This window comes from Piliocolobus tephrosceles, chromosome 8, assembly GCF_002776525.5.
Source record: "Piliocolobus tephrosceles isolate RC106 chromosome 8, ASM277652v3, whole genome shotgun sequence".
NCBI lineage: Eukaryota > Metazoa > Chordata > Mammalia > Primates > Cercopithecidae > Piliocolobus > Piliocolobus tephrosceles.
In genome coordinates this window covers 93,041,240-93,048,964 of record NC_045441.1, presented here as the reverse complement: position 1 = coordinate 93,048,964, position 7,725 = coordinate 93,041,240, and the positions used below count along the sequence as shown (strand labels likewise).

General features: G+C 32.8%; 1 protein-coding gene and 1 long non-coding RNA gene across 2 annotated transcripts in view; one reads left to right on the top strand and one right to left on the bottom strand.

The window, feature by feature from the left end:
• Positions 1–7,725, bottom strand: part of MAGI2 (membrane associated guanylate kinase, WW and PDZ domain containing 2) — a 1,516,313-nt gene that overhangs the window by 1,425,692 nt on the left and 82,896 nt on the right. The window lies entirely within an intron of this gene.
• The window catches only part of LOC111552478, an 85,015-nt gene that overhangs the window by 12,889 nt on the left and 64,401 nt on the right, over positions 1–7,725 (top strand). The window contains exons 2-3 of the long non-coding RNA XR_002734642.2: positions 578–655; positions 2,620–2,871. This is a non-coding gene — a long non-coding RNA (uncharacterized LOC111552478). The remainder of the gene's footprint in view (positions 1–577; positions 656–2,619; positions 2,872–7,725) is intronic.

Genomic DNA, 7,725 nt, shown 5'->3' with positions numbered 1-7,725 from the left:
TAGGGAAACAAGAGATTCTTGTGGGGTTGTAACTGTTCAGTATCTTGACTGTGATGATTATAAAAATCTACTGAGGTAATAAAGTTTATAGTACTTAATACACACAAAGAATCTCACATAAATAATTCCAAATAAAACTGAAAATATTTGAATAATATTGGTGGATTGCATCAATGTCAGTATCTGGTTTTGATCTTATCCTATCATTTTTTCAAAATGTTATCTATGATGGAAACTGTCAAATTGAACAAGGGGTCTCTATTATTTCTGATAAATGCATATTAATTTATAATTATCTCAAAAATGTTTCAATTAAAAAATCCTATTAAATTCCAGATTCACCTTTAGTGTCCTTTTCTGTCCTATAACTATTGAAACAGAATTTTTTTCATAGGATATATTGTGATGTTGGGTAAAACACATACAACCAGATAATTAATGCCTAATACACAAGAATTTATTTCACACACAAACTTATCTTTATTAAATATGGCAGTTCACAAAACTGCATTTTAAATGCTTCTTAGCATCTTAGAGAAATTACTGACCCAGGTTTAACCGAAATATTCTCTCCTAGACACAGGTGAACTTCTTGACTTTGAACATAGACTGCTCAGAAGGCTGAGGGTGAACCATTACAAATGAACTGATCCTGGTAAGTCAAAAAAGAGCATAATGGGAAAGAATTAAGCTACGGATCAAATCCCTCTTCCTTCCACTTAACCACCCATTGCAAGAATTCTAATATTAGAAACTGCAAGAATAGTGCTGCTGCTAATATCTAGAAGAAATGACTATGAGTATGTGGAAATGCATGAATTAAACTAATGGGGTACATGACATTTGACACTGGCCAATTCTTCTAGAGGACTTTTTAATCAGTGGAAAGTCCTGTTCAGGGAGAGAGTCTTAATGTATTATTGAGGTTGCTTATTTTTAATTTTATATTTTAATAGTGAGATCATTTTAAACAAAATGGAGTGATTTTGGAGGGTAGAAGGAACAGAGTTCATCAGGCAATGCAGTAGAGAGTTAAAGCACAAAGCATTCTTGGAACCAGAAGAACCTAACATCAAAGCTGAAATTTTTCACCAGTGATGTTCTGTGCTGTTGTTTAAGTCAAATTATTTAACCTTAATTTCCTAATTCCTATTGAATGGCTAAGTTGTGTATCTAGGAAAACATGAGGGATAACAGAGACAGTATACTACAGCTAGACAGGGAATGAGAAACCTTTGTTTCCTTCTCTGTAAAATAGTGATTGCAATAGTAAAGACTTTATAGAGTCACAGAAAATAATAAATGAGATAATCTGTATGAGTTTAGCACAGTACCTGGCATAAATATATGCTCAATACCAGATTCTTATCCATTTGATTCACCTTGTTTTCAGGTAGGTTTTTTAATACTAATTTATTGATGAATAAGCATTTCAAATTTCTTTTTGAAAATGTTTTAAGCCAAGACAAAGTTGGATGGATTTGGAATACTCTTCCCCATTAAGCATATATATATATATATAATTGACTGGCCAGTCCTCTTCAGAATTCATATCTACTTCTGATAACAAGGGCTGAATAGAGCACCAAAGCCACAAGGGTGTGGAATCATCACCACACCTTGACTCAAGCTTGTCTTTCACAGTGGAATTTCCTGTGAACTGGCCACGAGGTTTAAGAGTACTGAAACTTTGCAAATCAGGAGGGCAGAAGATTCTGTGGATGAGACAGGGCCCTTGTAAGATGACTGAATGCTATATGCTATTTAGACCAAGTTTTCCAAATGAAGCCTGAGAGTCCCTTTCATCACAATCAACTATTGAATGGCTAAGTTGTGTATCTAGGAAAACATGAGGGATAACAGAGACAGTATACTAGAGTTACACAGGGAATGAGAACCCCAGGAATTAGCAGAAATCCTAGTGAAAGCTTTGAACCTTCCCTAGACAGAAACTGCCTAGGGTCTAAATCACTTATCCTTCAGAAAAAACCCCACCCAGGAAAGACTCAGATGATACTCATTTGCAGCATAGTTTTGACTTCCCTTCAGATCAATCAAGTCCTTTGCAACATGAGTGGGTTAGTTTCATTTTTTAGAGCCAAACAATTTTTGAATTAACTTCTTTCAGATGACTAGGGAATAAAATCATTTCCACTTATCACTGGATTTAAAGAGTACTACTTGATTTTTAAAATGCCTATTGTAAAATCTGTTAGTCACCTAAGCCACAAAATAGAAAGTGCTACCCCATCATCACCATTTCTGTGATGGTCTACTTCTGAAGGCTAAATATTTTTAAGACCATTTTTTAATAAAAGTATAAGAGGAAAGCATTCATGTGTGAGCTGAAACACTTAAAAATGCCCAACTTTAGCCCAGGTATAATTCTGGGTCTTTTTAAAGAACAAATGGAAACCATTTCTGAGCATCTCTACTGTAAAGTGTAGTTCCTACACTTCAAATAAAGGGCTTGAGAGCAGGCTTTAGATAAATACCTAAAACTTAGAAAATAACTTCGTATGAGGTCCCAGTGGGTAAAGACAAGAGCATTGTTTTTATAAGTGTTTGGCAATTCTATTGCATGTACCTAATTCTTCTTTCTTTACTCCATTTCTACAGGTTGTTCTGCAGGCAAGTCTTTCTAATTTTTCCATAGCAATACCCCATATGAAACCACTCAACTTACTCAACTAACCAAGGAATATACATGATTCACTCAATGTAGACAGATGTAAAGGCTTTTTACATTTTTGCTACATCCACACATTTGACGTCCAGTCAGGAAAGCCCAGCTGAAGTTAATATAAAACCTGTTGTAGAGAATGCAAGAAGCTCCCATGATGCTACCAGGATAAATGAAGACAGCAGCAGGTATTGAAACTTGCATTTATTGTATCCTTATCCCAAATCTATTTTCCCAGGCTTGTAGAACTCGAGCACAACTTAAAATTGGAAATCTATCAGATGTGATAAAGGGTGAGATTGTTGTGTGGGTTGTTTTCAGTGGTGCATGTAGAATAAGTAATATACATGCACATCGATACATATGTGTGTTTATTGCTTTTAAGGTGTTTGTAAAATTGAGAAGAGTATTAATACATCATCCATTACCAGAATTAACAGTTAATTATATTTGTGTTTTATAAATAAAGATGAGAAAACATCATAGATACATTTGAAGTTTTACTCCATTTCTATTCCTACTCCCCTCTTCCATTCCAAGAGGCAAATTCTATAGTAAATTTAGTATGTCATACCTAAAGGTATTTTTATATTTCTTTATATTCATATATTGTGTCTCTTTCTCTGTAGCTACATTTTTGCTTTTATTTTCCTAAATAAGGCATGTATGAATACAAATCACTCTTTTTAGTGGTAATCATAATACAATTACACAGGGATAGATGTGAGAGCTAAATAATTTTCATCTAGTTCTAAGTTAGATATGTATACTTTGTATGTTTTAGCTTTTATTTATTCTGCTAAAAATCCCTAAACACTTTATCATATATATGTCCAAATAGATACTGAAAAATATATATACAATATAGACAATTATTAAATATTTTTACCACTAGCATTTTCTCATACTTTCATGCCCTTACTTGTGAAAGTATTGAATACCTTACTGTATCAGATAATCTTATTACAGTTTACTAAGGATAAATGAATTGCTTTGTGTAGACTCACAGAAATTGTGTAGACTCTTTGTGTAGACTCACAGAAATTGAAAAACCCAACATACTGCTTTGGAAAGCATCTAATTCCTCCTGGCACAATTTAAGTAACAAAAAAATGCATGTCTTACTAATTTTGAATCATCACACATCAATAGGGCTACAATGTTTCCATCATAAGTAAGGAAAAGTAAAGGATTAATTTACACAAAAAATTGAATCATTTTGGGGATACCTGAAACAATGGGTCAGCCAGGTTTCATGTTTCAGAAAGAACTAAATTGCTCATTTGGGGGGCTCCATTAGTTCTTTTTTAATGAACTAATACAACTATTTCCTTTTTAATAACTAATGCAACCATTATAGAAAAGATAGATGGATAAAAAACCTGGGCTCTGCTTTGCTTGAGCCTTAACAGAATTACCCCAATCTTCATGCTATTGCCTCAGATTAGAAAGCTAATATATCAGTGGTAAAGTTCCTAACAGAAACACAGCACTCCCCTTAAACATTTCTCTCTCACTTCTGAAGAACAGTTATAAAGGCCAAAATAAAATGAAATTACTTGGTTCATGGGCATTTTTTTTCTCACTCTTGAATCCAGTTTTTCAGGGATCTCATGGCTTCCAGATAATACAGATATTATTGTCCAGTCTAATCAATAAATACTGGAGTAAGAAATAATAATAATGAAAAGAAACATGATGCTTTTATCATACTTCTAGCAATGTCTAATGATATTCCAATTTTTTAAAGAAGTCTTCCCTGATCACTCCAGAGAGAGTAATATTTTCTTCTTCTAAAATCCCATAACATTTTATCCATTCCTCTACTTTTTTTTTACTTAGGAATTTTAAATTAATTTTCCTGTCTAGTCTCCAAATTAAAGTACAAAAACTATCTTAACATTTTAGAATCTGCAATAGATAGAAAAGTGCATTTAAGTTAGTAAATGTTTAAAAATATTTTCAAAAATAAATGAATTATCAGAGTAATACTCTAACTTACATCAACATACTTTATTCTTAAAGAATTGCATTACTAAAAGGAAAAATAACTTATAATAACACAATCCTGAGCCACATGACATGCCTGTTAATTACATATATGATAGTGGTCTCATAAGATTATATTATAGTATTTTTACTGTAACTTGTCTATGTTTAGACATGTTTATACATTCATGTATTTACCACTGTGTTACAATTGTCTGTAGCATTCAATATAGTAATATGCTGTACAAGTTTGTAGCATAGAAACAATAGGCTACGTCATATATAATCACCTAGGTATGTAGTAGACAACACCATCTAGGTTTGTGTAAGTACATTCTATGATGTTTGTACAATTTCAAAATTGCTTAAAGACACATTTCTCAGAACATAGCCTGTCATTAAGCAAGGCATGACTATATGAGTTTTTAGAATTTTTAAGTGCTTATAGATAGTTCTCAAACTTTAGCTTTCATAATAGTCACTTAGATAACCACTACAAATGCAATTTTAGCTCATATTTCCAGTGAATTTAATTTAACATGCAGCAGCCAAGAATCTACTTTGTTACAAGCACCCAGGGTATTCTGATGCAGGTAGCCCTGAGGCACTCTTTGAGGACCATTATACTGAATATTAAGTTGCATGCTTTACAGGCATTATATTACTTAATATTTCATTACAGAGCAACCCTACGAGGTAGCTAATAGTGTATCATTCTATTTTATGGGTAAAAAACTGAGGTCTAACTAAAGAATCAAAATCTGCATTGCCTTCTTCCACTCTCTTGTACTTAATCTGTAGTGTTTTCTTGGTGGAAAGATTAGCAGACCAATGCATGACCGATTTTGGGGGCAGGGTCAACGCCCTGTCAAATATGGAGAGGGTTAGTGTTCTGTCTTCACTGGAGTATCATTCTAGAGGGAAGGTTATGACAGTCACAATTCAAGGAATGAAACTATCCCAGGAGATGTAAGATTATTCAGGTAGCTAATAGGAGGATTTGACAGGAAGGGATGTAAAGAATAACAAAGTCTGGTAATGGGATGAAAGAGAAATAAAACACAATCTGCTAGGAAGTTATAAATTACAGTTATTGAATATATAGTCAAATAGACTAGACTTACAGTAGAACAGACTTAGAGAAGACATTTTAGAATGTAAGCTTCATGGTAACAGGGATTTTTATTTTTTATGTTGATTGCTGTACCTCGTTTCCTAGAACAAAGGTTGGCATGTAGTAGGTATTCAACAAGTACTTGCTGAATCAATTAATGAATAATTATGGAAGGTTATTTCATAATATATCAGAAAATACATTGTAACACCCCATTTTCAGTAGTTCCTGGGTCACTGACCATCCTCTCCTCAGCAATTCCTCACTTTACTTCCCTGACCAGTAACTTCTTTTTATTTTGACTATAACTAAATATAGACTTCTGTTGGAGGAAGTACTGTTTAGTCAAGACTCAAAGAAAATAGAATAGCCTTTTGCCAATCTCACCATGAGCAGCTTCACTGAAGTCTCTAAATACATTTGAAGTCATTCTATATGGAATTCAGAAACCACTCTGCTTTGGGGGAGTTTAGAAATGCTTAAAAAAATCAAATGCTTAAAATATCAAACCCTTCTGGTTGAAGAGTTTGAAGAGATCGAAGAGCTATCTACAGTTGCTATAAGTGAGTGATAAAGAGAACTTTATTTCAAATCAAATGATTTCAGTTCAACAGGAGAGAGTAATTTTTGGTTAATTGCTAAATTTGCAACTGAAATATTATCATTTGTTAATCTTAAAAAATCCTATCTGGAACCATCAAGCGAATTGCAGACATTACATTTGCTCTTTTTTTTTTTTTTAAGTAAGTGGTACTAATATTATTACAGGGTAGTAACTCACATGCTACATTAATGTTATGCTTATTTTTATAGGTACATCTTTAAACATTGAATAAAGATTAATTAAAATATTGGAGTTTCTCATTATTGGTAAAAATCTAGGAAGAAGAAATCAAATGGATAAAGTGAAAGAAGAGACACAATAGCCTGATTTTCTCTCTTCTACTAATAGAATTTCCTTCTGAAAATTGTTAAGTACGCCCAGGGGAATGGATCACAGTTCACACTTGTCTGTTACAATTCCTGTATTTTATCAGTTTTAAAAAAAATCTATAGAGTATAAATAACTGAATGGAGATAAGAAAATGTTGGTGAAATAGATTCTAATTTTTCCATATCATAAATAATAACTATTATTCAATAGCATTATTTTATTTCCTATAATTAAGCAAAAGGTTGTTACCCAACTACTAATTAAAATATAACTACCACTCAGAATATAATATCTAGTACAATGATAAAGAGGCAGCTTTTTGTGATGGACAGTGGCACAGTCTGAGTCAGAACACATCTACATTTGGGTTATTATGACAATTGTCAGTTTTGTAACCTTGAAAAAATTACTTAGTCATTCTCAATTTTTTATCTATAAAATAAAAATAATATATCAGTCCCATTTCTCTTTTAAGTTTTCTTTGAAGAATAAATAAACTATTGATTAGAACATTATAATCTAATTACTGAACAAATAGATGTGCATAAAATTATAGACTAAGATAGAATGAGGAAAGAGACAGGAATGGATACTTTGTAATGTGTACCTAAAGTAGGATGAACATCTTATGATTGTGTTGTTAGGGGGCTAAGGTTGACTCAGAACTCAGCTATAATGATACTGATATCATTAAAAACAATATTCCACTATAATAACAGTATTTGTATATGAACATGCTTAATAAATTTTTAGTGATACATGCTTAATAAATGTTTTAGGATACATCAAAACTTGTTTTTTTTTTTTTTATTATACTTTAAGTTCTAGGGTACATGTGCATAACGTGCAGGTTTGTTACATATGTCTACCTGTGCCATGTTGGTGTGCTGCACCCATCAATTCATCATTTATATCAGGTATAACTCCCCAGTGCAATCCCTCCCCCCTCCCCCCTCCCCATGATAGGCCCCAGTGTGTGATGTTCCCCTTCCCGAGTCCAAGTGA